This window comes from Chiloscyllium plagiosum, chromosome 36 (assembly GCF_004010195.1).
Source record: "Chiloscyllium plagiosum isolate BGI_BamShark_2017 chromosome 36, ASM401019v2, whole genome shotgun sequence".
Classification (NCBI taxonomy): domain Eukaryota; kingdom Metazoa; phylum Chordata; class Chondrichthyes; order Orectolobiformes; family Hemiscylliidae; genus Chiloscyllium; species Chiloscyllium plagiosum.
The window spans coordinates 4,662,938-4,675,202 of record NC_057745.1 but is presented as its reverse complement, the minus strand read 5'-3'; the positions used below and the strand labels follow the sequence as shown (position 1 = coordinate 4,675,202).

Below are 12,265 nucleotides of genomic sequence, written 5' to 3'. Positions count from 1 at the left end.
TGATCAATTGTTTAGACCTACAGCAACATTTTTATTCAACCCTTTGAAGCTTACTGGGATTCACACCAGTGGGAATTCTTCATTAATGATTCATCTCAAATGAGTTTTGACTTAGATGATGATCTTTTAATAATCTAAGCATATAATCCTGTCTCAGGCTTTCCACTAACTTCATAATACCCCTCCTTCATCATCTCTAGAATTACCCAAATCTAATCCAGCCACTTATTGTAATGTTTCCCCTCTCACTGTGGAAATATCTTTATTTAAAGACTGTCGCCAAAAGCATAAATGAGACCAGGAATTTCGTATGTGGGAAATCGCAAGTACACAATTCATAGCCAATTCAACAGTTAGTACACAACTTATATTTATTTTCAAAACAACTACAACTCTAGTTTACATTCTAAGTAATTAGGTGCCAGTAAAAATTTGAGGAAGATAGACTTCAAAAAGCTGCAGCATTTATGCTTGGTTTGAGTATAGGAATTGGGAAGCCATGTTGAAGTTGTACAGGACATTGGTGAGGCCTCTCTGGAATAATGTGTCCAGTTATGGTCACCCAGTTATAAGAAGGATATTATAATGCTGGAGAGAGTTCAGAAGAGATTTACCAGGATGTTGCTGGGTATTGAAGGTTTGAGCTATAAAGGAAGGCTGGATAGGCTGGTAATTTTTTCACTGGAGTGTAGGAGGTTGAGAAGCAACCTTATAGAAGTTCATACAATAATGAGGGGTATAGATATAGTTAATGGTAGTTGTCTTTTCCCTAGGATGGGAGATTTCAAGTCTACAGGGCACATTTTTAAGGTGAGTGGAGAGATTTATAAAAGACATGAGGGGCAAATCTTTTACACAAAGGGTGGGTCGCGTGTGGAATGAACTTCCTGAGGAAGTGGTTGGTGTGGATACAATTACAATATTGAAAAGATATTTAGGTAAGTACACAAATAGAAATGGTTTGGAGGGATATGGGCCAGGAGCAGGCAAGTAGGACTAGTTTAATCTGGGATTATGTTCCCATGGACTGGTTGAACTGAAGGGTCTATTTCTATGCTAGATGACTCTAGGACACATGCATGTATCCAATCTTGTTGACTTCCTACTCCATGCATAACCATAATAAGGTGTTTAATCTTCCAGACCAATATTATATGCCTTTATACATATAATAGTACCTCAAATTACAAGAAACATTCTGTGTCATTTCAGTGAAGTTGTGAACATGGTAAAATAAAACAAAACAAAATCAGTTAGGCTTGATAAGATATTTGGAAAAGTACTCAAAAAAATCACAGCAATTCAATATCAAAGAAAGCCACAGTAATTCAATTAATTGGCAAGGATGTTTTTAAGCTGGATTTTCATGAGCTACTCTTCACTCAAAGTAACAACAGAAAGCTGTAAAAGCCCATCATATAAAAAGGGACTTGTGTTTGAAGTAAGCTTTACTGATTTGCCCAGCTGTGCTTTTCTCAACCCCTTTTCATTCAATAAACTACACTAAGATTAGATTGTTGGGAAGATAATATTCTTATTACTTGCACAAATGGACAACAGAAAATATCACTAATAATATACATGTTTATGTTTAATACTTAAGTCTCAAATCTAATTAAACACCCTGAAAGATTTGACATAATCCAGCAAGTAAGTACAAACTTGGGGTTTGTTAATTTATTTCTACAGGTACTCAACTGATTTTCTGTGCAATGGTGGGATATAACTTTGCGTTTGATAGATTGTCAGCTGAAGGTCCCAGAAACATTTTGCTCTTCTCAAAAAAGAAAGAAGCTTGCCTTTCTTCCTCATCTCTATTGAAGAAACAGACTGAAGTAGAGATCCAGTTCTATGGGCACTGACCATCTTTATATATCTTTCCAAAATAGCAATTATTTATATTGAAACATAGAAAATAGGAACAGGAGTCAGCGATTTGGTCCTTTCAGTTTATTCTGCAATTCGATACGATAATGACTGAGCATTCGACTCCAAACGCTGTTCCCAATTTCTCCCCATACTTTTTGATAATTTTAGCCCTAAGAACTATATCTAACTCATTCTTGAAAACATCAATTTTTTGGCCTCATCATTTTCTGTGGCAGAGAATTCCACAGGCTCACCACTCTCTGGGTGAAGAAGTTTCTCCTCATCTCAGTCCTAAATGGTCTATCCCATATCCCTAAACTGTGACACCTAGTTCTAGATTCCCTGTTCATCAGGAATATCCTTCCTGCATTTATCCTGTCTAGTACTGTTTGAATTCTATTGCTTTATTTGAGATCCCCATTCTTCTAAACTCTATTGCGTATGGTCCTAAGTGATCCAGTCTCTGTTCATGTTAGTTGCAATCCCCATGAATCGATCTGGTAAACCTTCATTGCGCTCCCTCTGTTCTTGAAAAATTCCTGTATGTTCGTCAAGTATGTTTTTTTTTCATAAATCTATGTTGACACTGTCCAATCCTGTCTGTATCTTCCAAGTACCCTACTATTAAAACTTTCACAATGGACTCTAATATTTTTCTCATGACCAGTGTCAGGCTAATCAGTTTATAATTCCCTGCTTTCTGTCCACCTCACTTTTTAAGGACATGCAGGGGTACAACAACAACAACTTGCACATGTCGCAAAATGCTAGTCAGAAGCGTTTTAAAGCAAAATTTGATGTAGAGGCACGAAAAGAGACATTTGGGCAGATAACCAACAGCTTGGCCAGAGAGAAAAGTTTTAAGGAGTGTCTTCAAGAAAGGGTTTTTATTTCATTTAAATTTAACAAGTAAATACAGTAAAGTATAATATGTTGCCACCCTCTGACACCATTTTCAGTTACAAAATATATTAGAATAGAACTAAAAACTTCCTCATTTCTTGTGCTCTGCTTGACATCGCACAGGATGGCCGGTGGGAGGAGGTGGTGGTGGTTACTTCACAGGGGGCTCTGTGCCCACCGATGCACCAACATCACAGTCCATTCCATAAGTCTCATTTAGGGATCACCACTGCCGCTACTGCTCCCCTGCTGGGCCTACAACACTGCTGATGCAATCACTGCAGTACTCAATTTTCCAAGAGTACTGATTTGGGCCTACCACATTGCCTGACCAGTACCGACCAGCCATTGCCACCATCTTAAAAACTGGTGCTGCCACCACTGCCTCAAGTCCTACCTTGGGCCCAGTGAAGTTTCCACTCTGTGGCACCATCTCTTGCCACAGGGCCAACATTGAGGGAATTCATGAGCAGATACAGCTAAAGACATGTCCATCTACAATTAAGCAATTAAAATTGGGAAGGTCAAGATGCCAGAATTAGAGGCATCTTGGATGGTTGTGGGGCAGGAGGGGATTATCGGCAAAAGCAAGGCCACAGAGGGATGATCAGAAAACATGAGTGAACAGGATTCAGTGTAAATGAACAGGACTTGGTGTTAATAACAACATGAACAGTATGTATTCCATGGTCTCAAATGTATGGCGGTAGAAGGGAGGCAACCTGAAATGCACTGGAATAGTCAAGTTTAGAAGTAAAGAGATGGATGAGGGGTTCAAATAGAGTTGGGCAAAATTACAGAAGTGGAAGTAGATGACTTTAATAATAACCTGTTTATGTGGTTGGAAGCTTACCTCTGTGTCAAATAATAATACCAAAGTTGTCAACAGTCTGGGTTACCCACTGATGCAGAACAGATGGCGTCAATGGTTAGAAAATGGGCTTTTTTAAAATTATTAATTCAAGGGATGAGTACATCACCGGTTAGGCCAGTATTTATTGCCCATTCTTAATTGTCCTCTGAGCAATTAAGAGTCAATCACACTGATATAGGTCGACAGTTACAGACCAGGTAAGAACAGCATTTTCCTTCCCGAAAGGACATTAGTGAACTAGATGGGTTTTTTACAACAATCGACAATAGATTCATGATCTTAATTAGACTCTTAATTCCAGATTTTTACTAAATTCAAATTCACCACCACATATCGGAGATTGTAAACAAAGAGTCGGACTTATTTCTTTAGAGGAGAACGTTGCTCATCCAGTATTGGACATCGGACAAGCAGGCAGATAACTTTGAGATAATGTGAAGGCATCAGGAGAGCTGGTAGTGAAGTAGACAGGCAGGAGGCTGCTAGAACACAGTAAGTCAGGCAGCATCAGGAGGTAGAGAAGTCAACATTTCAGGTGAGGTAGCGCTCTCATTAGCATTAATGTAAAAACTGACAGTGCAACTTTTGAAGCTGTCCCCAAGAATAGAAGGCTAAGTTAGAACCTTACAGAACATAAGAGGTAACAATGCACAAGTGGAAAGAGAAGCAATGCAGGGTATTCTCTGTTTACAATTAAATACATAAAAATGCAAATAGATAAGTACGTTCTTACCTAACTGGACAATAGTGGAAAGTTATGGGGGAAGGATGATGTAGTCAACCTTTCAAAGGCAGCTATTGGCTGATTTAGAAGAATGAGAAAGATAGTTTACCTTTATTACTGTCACAGGGTGAGTGTGATATTAAGGCTCAGTTTGAACTTGTTTTTAATTACCTTCACTCAAAAGGTAAAGTTGCCATAGTTCCAGAGGACTATAAGATCGCACTTTCATTAGAGAGAGAGAGAGAGAGAAAACTGGAGAAAAGTTTAACCCTGAGAGTCACCGTGCTTTAGGCACGGGTTGAGGTTGAGAAGGTTGGACCTTCAATAGTGTCATCAGCGAGTGTCGAAACTGCTGTTGCATCATTCTGAATCTACAACACAGACAAAAGTTTCTTGGTGCATTGAGTCTGTATTGGTCAAAACATCTAATGTTTCAACACTTCACCCATAGCCTTGTATGTCTTTTTAAACACACAATGCAATCCCTACTTCTTAAATGCTACAAGGGTTCTGCCTCTCCAATCCTACAAGCAGAGATTCCCACCAGCCACTGAGCAAATATGCTTTCCTCACATCACCTTGAAAGTTCTTGCCCTTTACCTTAAATCTATGCCCCTGGGGAAACATTTCTTCTTGTCTGCCCTGTCTATGTCGTTCATAATTTTATGCATCTCAATCATAATACTCCACTCCCCCCCCATACCCCCCGCCCCCCCACCTACCAATGACCAACCCCAGGCTCCTCTGCTCTAAGGAAAACAACGTCAGTATACCAAATCTCTCTTCATAACTAAAGCTTTCTGTACCCGGCAATATCCCAGTAAATCTACTCTGCACCCTCTCCAGTGCAATCACATCCCTTCTATAATGTTAATTCCAGAACTGTACATGGTACTGTAGTTGTGGTCTAACTAACCTTTTATATAGTTGCAGCATAACCTCAATGCAGTTAAACATATGCCTTAGCTAAGAAAGGCAAGAATCCCATTTGCCTTCTTAACCACTTTATCTAATTGTCCTGCTAACTTAAGGGACTAGTGAACATACACAACAAGGTCCCACTGATCCTAAGTGCTTTCCAAGGTCATCATGCATGCCCAAGCGCATCACCTCACATTTATCCAGATTTAATTTTATTTCCCACTGATCAGCCCATTTATGTCTACCAGTAATCTGAAGTGATCCTCCTCACTATTTACCACTCCACCATTTTTCTTATCCTCTGCAAACTTACTGATCAACCCTCGTACATTCAAGTCTACATCATTCATATATATCATAACCAGCAAGAGCCCCAACACTAATCACTGTTGAAATGCAATGGACACTGGCTTTCAGTCACAAAAACACTTCATGGGCAACACCATCTGCTCCCTGCCTTCCACTCACCCAGTTCTGGATTCAATTAGCCAAATTTACTTGGATTCCAGAAGCACTTACCTTTCAGTCTCTCACGCGGGAGCTTATCTAAAGCCTTGCTGAAGTCCAAGTTGATTAGATCAAATGCAGTACCTTCATCCACACATTTGGTCACTTCTTTAAATATATCACAGTCCTTGTCCCTGATTTCTATACACACGTTGTCCCTATCACTAGTGAACCCTGACACAAAGTATTCATTCAGAACTGTACTTATGTCCTCTAGCTTCACTCAAATTTCCACTGTCATGCTTATCAGGTTTCCTCTTTCCTTAGTTACCTTTTATCCTTAGTGTACATGTAAAATAACTTAGAATTTTCCTTTATTTTGTCTGCCATTATTCTTTCATGCCTTTATCTTGCTGTCTTAATTTTCTTTTCAAGTTTCCCCTTGCATTCTCTGCAATCCTCTAAGGTTTGTGCTCAGTATTTGTCAAAAGCCTTCCTTTTTCTTTTTATCCAATCCTGTATATACCTTGATATCAAGGGTTCACCCTTTGTCATTGTTGGAACATGTTGGCCCTACCCTTTCCCTACTTCCTTCTTGAATGCACCCCACTGCTCTGTCACAGATTTACCTAAATGTTATCTGGCTACAATCCACTCTGGCCAAAACATACATGATCTTAATTAAACCAACCTTCCCCAGTTTAGAAATTTGATTTTAGTCCAACGTTAGTCCTTTTCCATAACAATCTTGAATCTAACTGAGTTATGATAGCTATCTGCAAAATGTTCTCCCTATTGATAGAGGAGCCATTTGCCCTAATCCATTGCCTAAATTTAACTCCAGGACTCCCTCTCTCTGTGGGGCCATCAAAATACTGGCTTAAAAAAGATGTCCTGGATATATTTAAGAACTCTGCTCCCTCTAAATCTTTCACACTATGAATCCTCCAGCTAACGCTGGAGTAGTTGAAATCCTCTACTATGACTACCTTATTACATTTACACTTTGCTGATATTTGCATACTTCTTGCTCTTGATAGCTACTCCTCCTATTTCTCTTGGACCGTTAGGGGGCTATGGTATACTCCCAGCAAGTGATTGCTCCTCTTTGGTTTTTTTAAGTGATATCCGTTTGAGAAACCTTCTAAAATGTCATCTCTCTTTACCACTGTAAATTTAATCCCGAATCAATATTGCGACACTCTCTCCTCTTTTACTGCTGATTTTACTGCTCCTCGGATGCTGCCTGAACTGCTGTGCTTTTCCAGCACCACTCTAATCTGGACTCATCTCTCCTCTTTTACCTCCTTCCCCATCTTGCCTGAAGGCTCCACATGCTGAAATATTGCCCAAGGAGAAAGTGAGGACTGCAGATGCTGGAGTTCAGAGTCGAGAGTGTGGGGTTGGAAAAGCACAGCAGGTCAGGCAACATCCGGGGAGCAGGAGAATCAATGTTTCGGGCAAGAGCCCTTCATCAGGAATAATGCACGTCAGGAATATTGCCCTGCCAATCCTGTCCCTCTTTCAGGATCCTGTTTCAGTGATAGTAATTATCTTGCACCCCCATGTTCTAATTTTGTTCTCAACTCATTTGCCTTGTTCATCAGACTTCCTGCATTGAAAGAAGTACCACTTCATCATGCCAAACTCCCTTGTGCCTTAACTGGCCTATACTTTTAATGCATTCTCGACTCCTTTGCTGTCTCTTCAAATTTTGCTGTGCATTGTCCCTGCTGGACCTTCTTTCAAGACACCAAACTTTTGCTGCCAAATTAGTTTGAAACTTCCCCAAAAGCCAGGATGCTGGCCCCATCCCAGTTCAGGTGCAACCCATCTGCCTTGTTCAGGTTCCATTGCCCCCAAAGCCCTCCCTCTAGTATTCCTTCTCCAACCAGTTTTTGTTCATGGGAATAGGGCAGGATTGGCTGGCCAGCATTGTAGCCCATTTTTAATTGCCCTTGAGAAGGTGATGGCAAGCTGATATTCTTAAACCGCTTCAGTCCATTTTGGTGTTAGTGGTTGCACAATGCCATTAAGGAGGAGTTTCACCCAGCCATAATGAAAAAATGGTGATATTTTTCCGAGCCAGGGTGAGATTTGCTTGGCAGGGGATTTTGCAGGTGGTGGTATTTCCAAGTATCTACTGCCTTGTACATTTTAATGGCAACAGTCATGGGTTTGGAAGAAGTCTTGGTGAATTTTTGCAATACACCTTGTAAATGGTACATATTCCTGATACTGTGTGTTCTGGTGGAAGGAGTGAATGTTTATGGATGTGGCACCAGTCAAGTGGAAGCTTTGCCCTGGATGATTTCATGCTTCTTCAGAACTGTCAGAGCTACATTCATCCAGGCAATTGAGGAGTATTCCATCACACTCTTGACTTGTGTAGATGGTGGACATGCTTGGAGGATTCAAGAGCTGAGTTACTTGCTGCAGAACCCTGGCCTCTGACCTGTTCTTGTAGCCACAGATTTTTTATGGGAGGTTCGCTTCAGTTTCTGGTCAGTGGTAAATTCAAGGATATTGATTGTGAAGGGATTCAGTGATGGTAATGTACTTGTGTGTCAAGGGGCAATGGTTGGATTCTCTCTTGTTACAGATGGTCAAAGCCTGACATTTGTGTGGCATAGATGTTACTTGCCACTTATCAGCCCAAGTGTATATATTATCCAGGTCCTGCTGCATGTGGGCTTGGCCTACAGCAGTGTCTCAAATGGTGCTAAACATTGTGCAATTACCAAAATGTCCAGTTCTGACTTTATGATAGAGAGAAGGTCATTAATGAAGCAAGTGAAGATAGCTGGACTAGGTCTACATTTGGGAACTCCTGCAGAAATGCCCTTCAGCTGAGTTGACAGATCTCACAAAGTCACAGCCACCCTCATTTGTGTCAGATAGGAGTCTAATCAGTGGAGTTTTGTTAGATTTCCTAATGCCACAATCAGTCAAATGTAACCTTGATGCCAAAGGCAGTCACTCTCATATCACCTCAAGAATTCAGTTCCTTTAAACCAAGACTGTAATGAAGTCAGCAGCTGAATGGCCCTGGCAGAAACCAAACTAAGCAGTGATCAGGTTATTGCTGAGCAAGTGTTTGATAGCACTGTTAATGACACCTTCCATCACTTTACAGACGATCAAGAGTAGATTCATGGAGCAGTAACTGGCCAAGTTGGCTATGTCCTGCTCTTGTGTACAGGGCACACCCGTGCAACTTTCCACATTTTCAGGTAGATGTTAGTGCTGTAGCTGTATTGGAACACCTTGATTAGAGGAACAGCAAACTCTGGAGTATGTTTATTCAGTACTACTCTTGGAATGATGTCAAATATGCCTATCTGATGCCTTCAGAGATTTCTTGATATTACATGGAGTGAATCAAACTGGCTAAAGACTGGCATCTGTGACATTGGGGACCTTTGGAAGAGGCCAAGAGGGATCATTCACTTGGTACTTCTAGCCTTGATTTTTGTCCTGATGTGCGAGGCTCCCAGATTAAGAATCGGGCTATCTGTGCAGCCTCCTCCTCCAGTGAGTTGTTTAATTGCCCACCACCATTCATGACTGAGTTAGACAGGAAAAGCTTCAATATAATAAGAGAATGAACTTCAAATGTGAATTGCTTAGCCCTATCATTTGCTGCCTAAGCCATTTGGTAAATAAGTGGTTTGCAGCTTCACCGTGTTGACTCCTCATTTTTAGGTGTGCCTGGTGTTGCAATTGGCATGTCCTCCTTTATTAAACTTAATAGTAATATTATGTGTTTTTAACGCTTCACTGAGCATTTAGTATACAGTTTCACAGTATGATTAGCACTTTTTATAGCTGCCATTTTAACTACAGAATTCTATAAATGGGAAGAAATTAGGAAGCAGACAATTGTAATTATGAAGTAGCAGCAATACACTTTTAAATGGTGAGGGTGAAATAAACAGAATGTCAAATTACTATGTTTATGAATATTATGCCTTGCAAAATTGATGTCTCTAGTTTCTCTTATAAGTACAATAGACTATTCTTTCTTTAAATTTATGCAGTTACTTTGACACTTCTGATGAAAAACAGATTTTAACACATCCTGATTTTGAGGTTTATAATTTCAATAAATTTTAAATGGTCTTTGGCACTATAAACAGTTGATTGATAAATGTATTTTTTACACATGCTAGAAGACAGTAAAGTTGTGAAAGAGACCTAATCCACAAAGTCACTTTGTGGCCAGACATGGCAAAATTAAGACCATAAGACATAGGAGCAGAAATTAGGCCGTTCAGCACATCAAGTCTGCTCCGCCATTCAATCATGGTTGATAAGTTTCTCAAGAGAAAGTGAGGACTTTCTGATGAAGGGCTTATGCCCAAAACGTTGATTCTCCTGCATTCCTGATGAAGGGCAGTTGCCCGAAACATCAATTTGCCTACTTCTCAGACGCTGCCTGACCTGGTGTGCTGTTCCAGCACCATACTCAATGACCTGGCCACCACAGCCTTCTGTGGCAGTGAATGCCATACATTCAACACTCTCTGGCTAAAGAAGTTTCTCCTTATCTCCATTCTAAAAGGTCTTCCCCTTACGCTAAGGTTGTGCCCTCAGGTCCCAGTCTCTCCTACCAATGGAAACATCTTCCCAACATTCACTCTGCCCAGACCATTCAGTATTCTGTATGTTTCAATTAGATTCCACCCCCTCCACCGTGGTCTGACCAGAGCCTTATAGAGCCTCAGAAATACATTCCTGCTTTCATATTCATGTCCTCTCAAAATAAATGCCAACATTGCATTTGCTTTCCCAATTACTGACTCAACCTACAAATTTACCGAGAGAATCCTGGATTAGAATTCCTAAGTCTCTTTGCACTTCAGATTTTTGAATTTTCTCCCCATTTAGAAAATAGTCCATGATTATATTATTCTTACCAAGTGCATGACCTCACACTTTCCACATTGAATTCCATTTGCCACTTCTTTGCCCACTCTCTTAATCTATCCAAATCCTTCTGCAGGCCTCCCTGACCTCCCCTTGTTGAAACCATGCTGACTTTGCCCTATTTTACCAAATCATGACATTTAATGAAGGATAATTAAGATGGAAGTATGACACAACAATTCACATTGTGAGAAGATTTGTAGCTCGGGTGCTCGTTGCTGTGGTTCTGTTCGCCGAGCTGGAAATGTTGTCACATTGGTAAATGTTGACAGAAAATAGAGAGCAGGTATTAAGCGTCATGGATAAGAAGTATCCAACTTATGCAAAACATTTAATAACCTAACTTACACAGCCTAAGTATCCAACTTATGCAAAACATTTAATAACATAACTTACACAGCCTAAGAGAAATAAAGCTGTAATTTAATACTACAAGGTAGTACATATATGGGATAAAATATGTTGAACTGGAGGACTAAAGCTTCAATACAATGTAATACACAAGAATAATTACAAAATGAAACATTTGGGTGCTCATTCTACAGCATGTGATAAAGCCAAAGCCATTCTTGCCACAGTTTAAGCAGGTCGGTGGCTAAGAATTTAATCATTTTTTGCAAGTTAATTCTGATTTATTTAGTATTTACTGTTTCATTCCTTTTCTAGGTTACTGGTTGGTAAATTTTAAATGTCATGTTGGAAATGAAACTGACAAATTTACAACTAAAAATAGATTCCAATGACAACCGAACCACCTTCCCTGCCGCAATCCTTTGGCAATGACAGTGGTAGAAATACAGATTTCAGATAAATGCACATCTGAATTCATCATGATTTACAAATTTTGACATACACGTATATACACATTTCTCTACAACTAGTTGCCTGATTTTGACCACTTTTTTCCAGTACATAAATAGGTTGATTATATTTTGCTTAACAGCAGAAAACAGATAGAATAAATTGCAAAAGATATTGTATTTACTTCGAAGAACAACATTGTCCAATTTATAGGAGCAAATTACTGCAGATGCTGGAATCTATACCTAAAACAAAAATGTTGGCAATCACAGTGGATCAGATAGCTTCCACAGAGGAAAGTATGCTGATGTTTCAAGTCTAGATGACTTGTCACCAGAGCTGATGTAAAATGTGGAAGAGGCAGCTTTTATGCAATGGGGGGTGGGGGAGGAGGTGTTGTTGGGTTGGGGATGGGGTGGACGGAGAGCTGGGGGAGAAAGGATGTTGATAGTTCTGATTAATTCATTGGAATGTGAGAAAGGCAGAACATCTTCAAATTGTGAACCCACTCCTGTTCCTTCCCTTTCTTTTCGCTTTATTTGTTACATTCTCTGTTACCATGTCCTGTCTCCCTTCTCCCTACCCCAGTCAGACTGTCCGTTCTTTCCAGTCTGGCAGTTAGACACACCGTTGTTCTGCTATTCTCACATTCCAATGACTTAATCTGAACTACTAACATCCTTTCTCCCTCAGCACTCCAACCTTGCTACCCCCCCCAAACCTATCAGCGTTCCGGAGAGATCACTCCCTCTGCGACTCCCTCGTCAGGTCCACACCCCCCACCAACCCAACCTCCA

At 40.2% G+C, this 12,265-nt stretch overlaps 1 protein-coding gene across 3 annotated transcripts in view; it reads right to left on the bottom strand.

Annotated features, from left to right (window-relative positions):
• map2k5 (mitogen-activated protein kinase kinase 5) overlaps positions 1-12,265 on the bottom strand; it is a 274,682-nt gene that overhangs the window by 32,245 nt on the left and 230,172 nt on the right. The window lies entirely within an intron of this gene.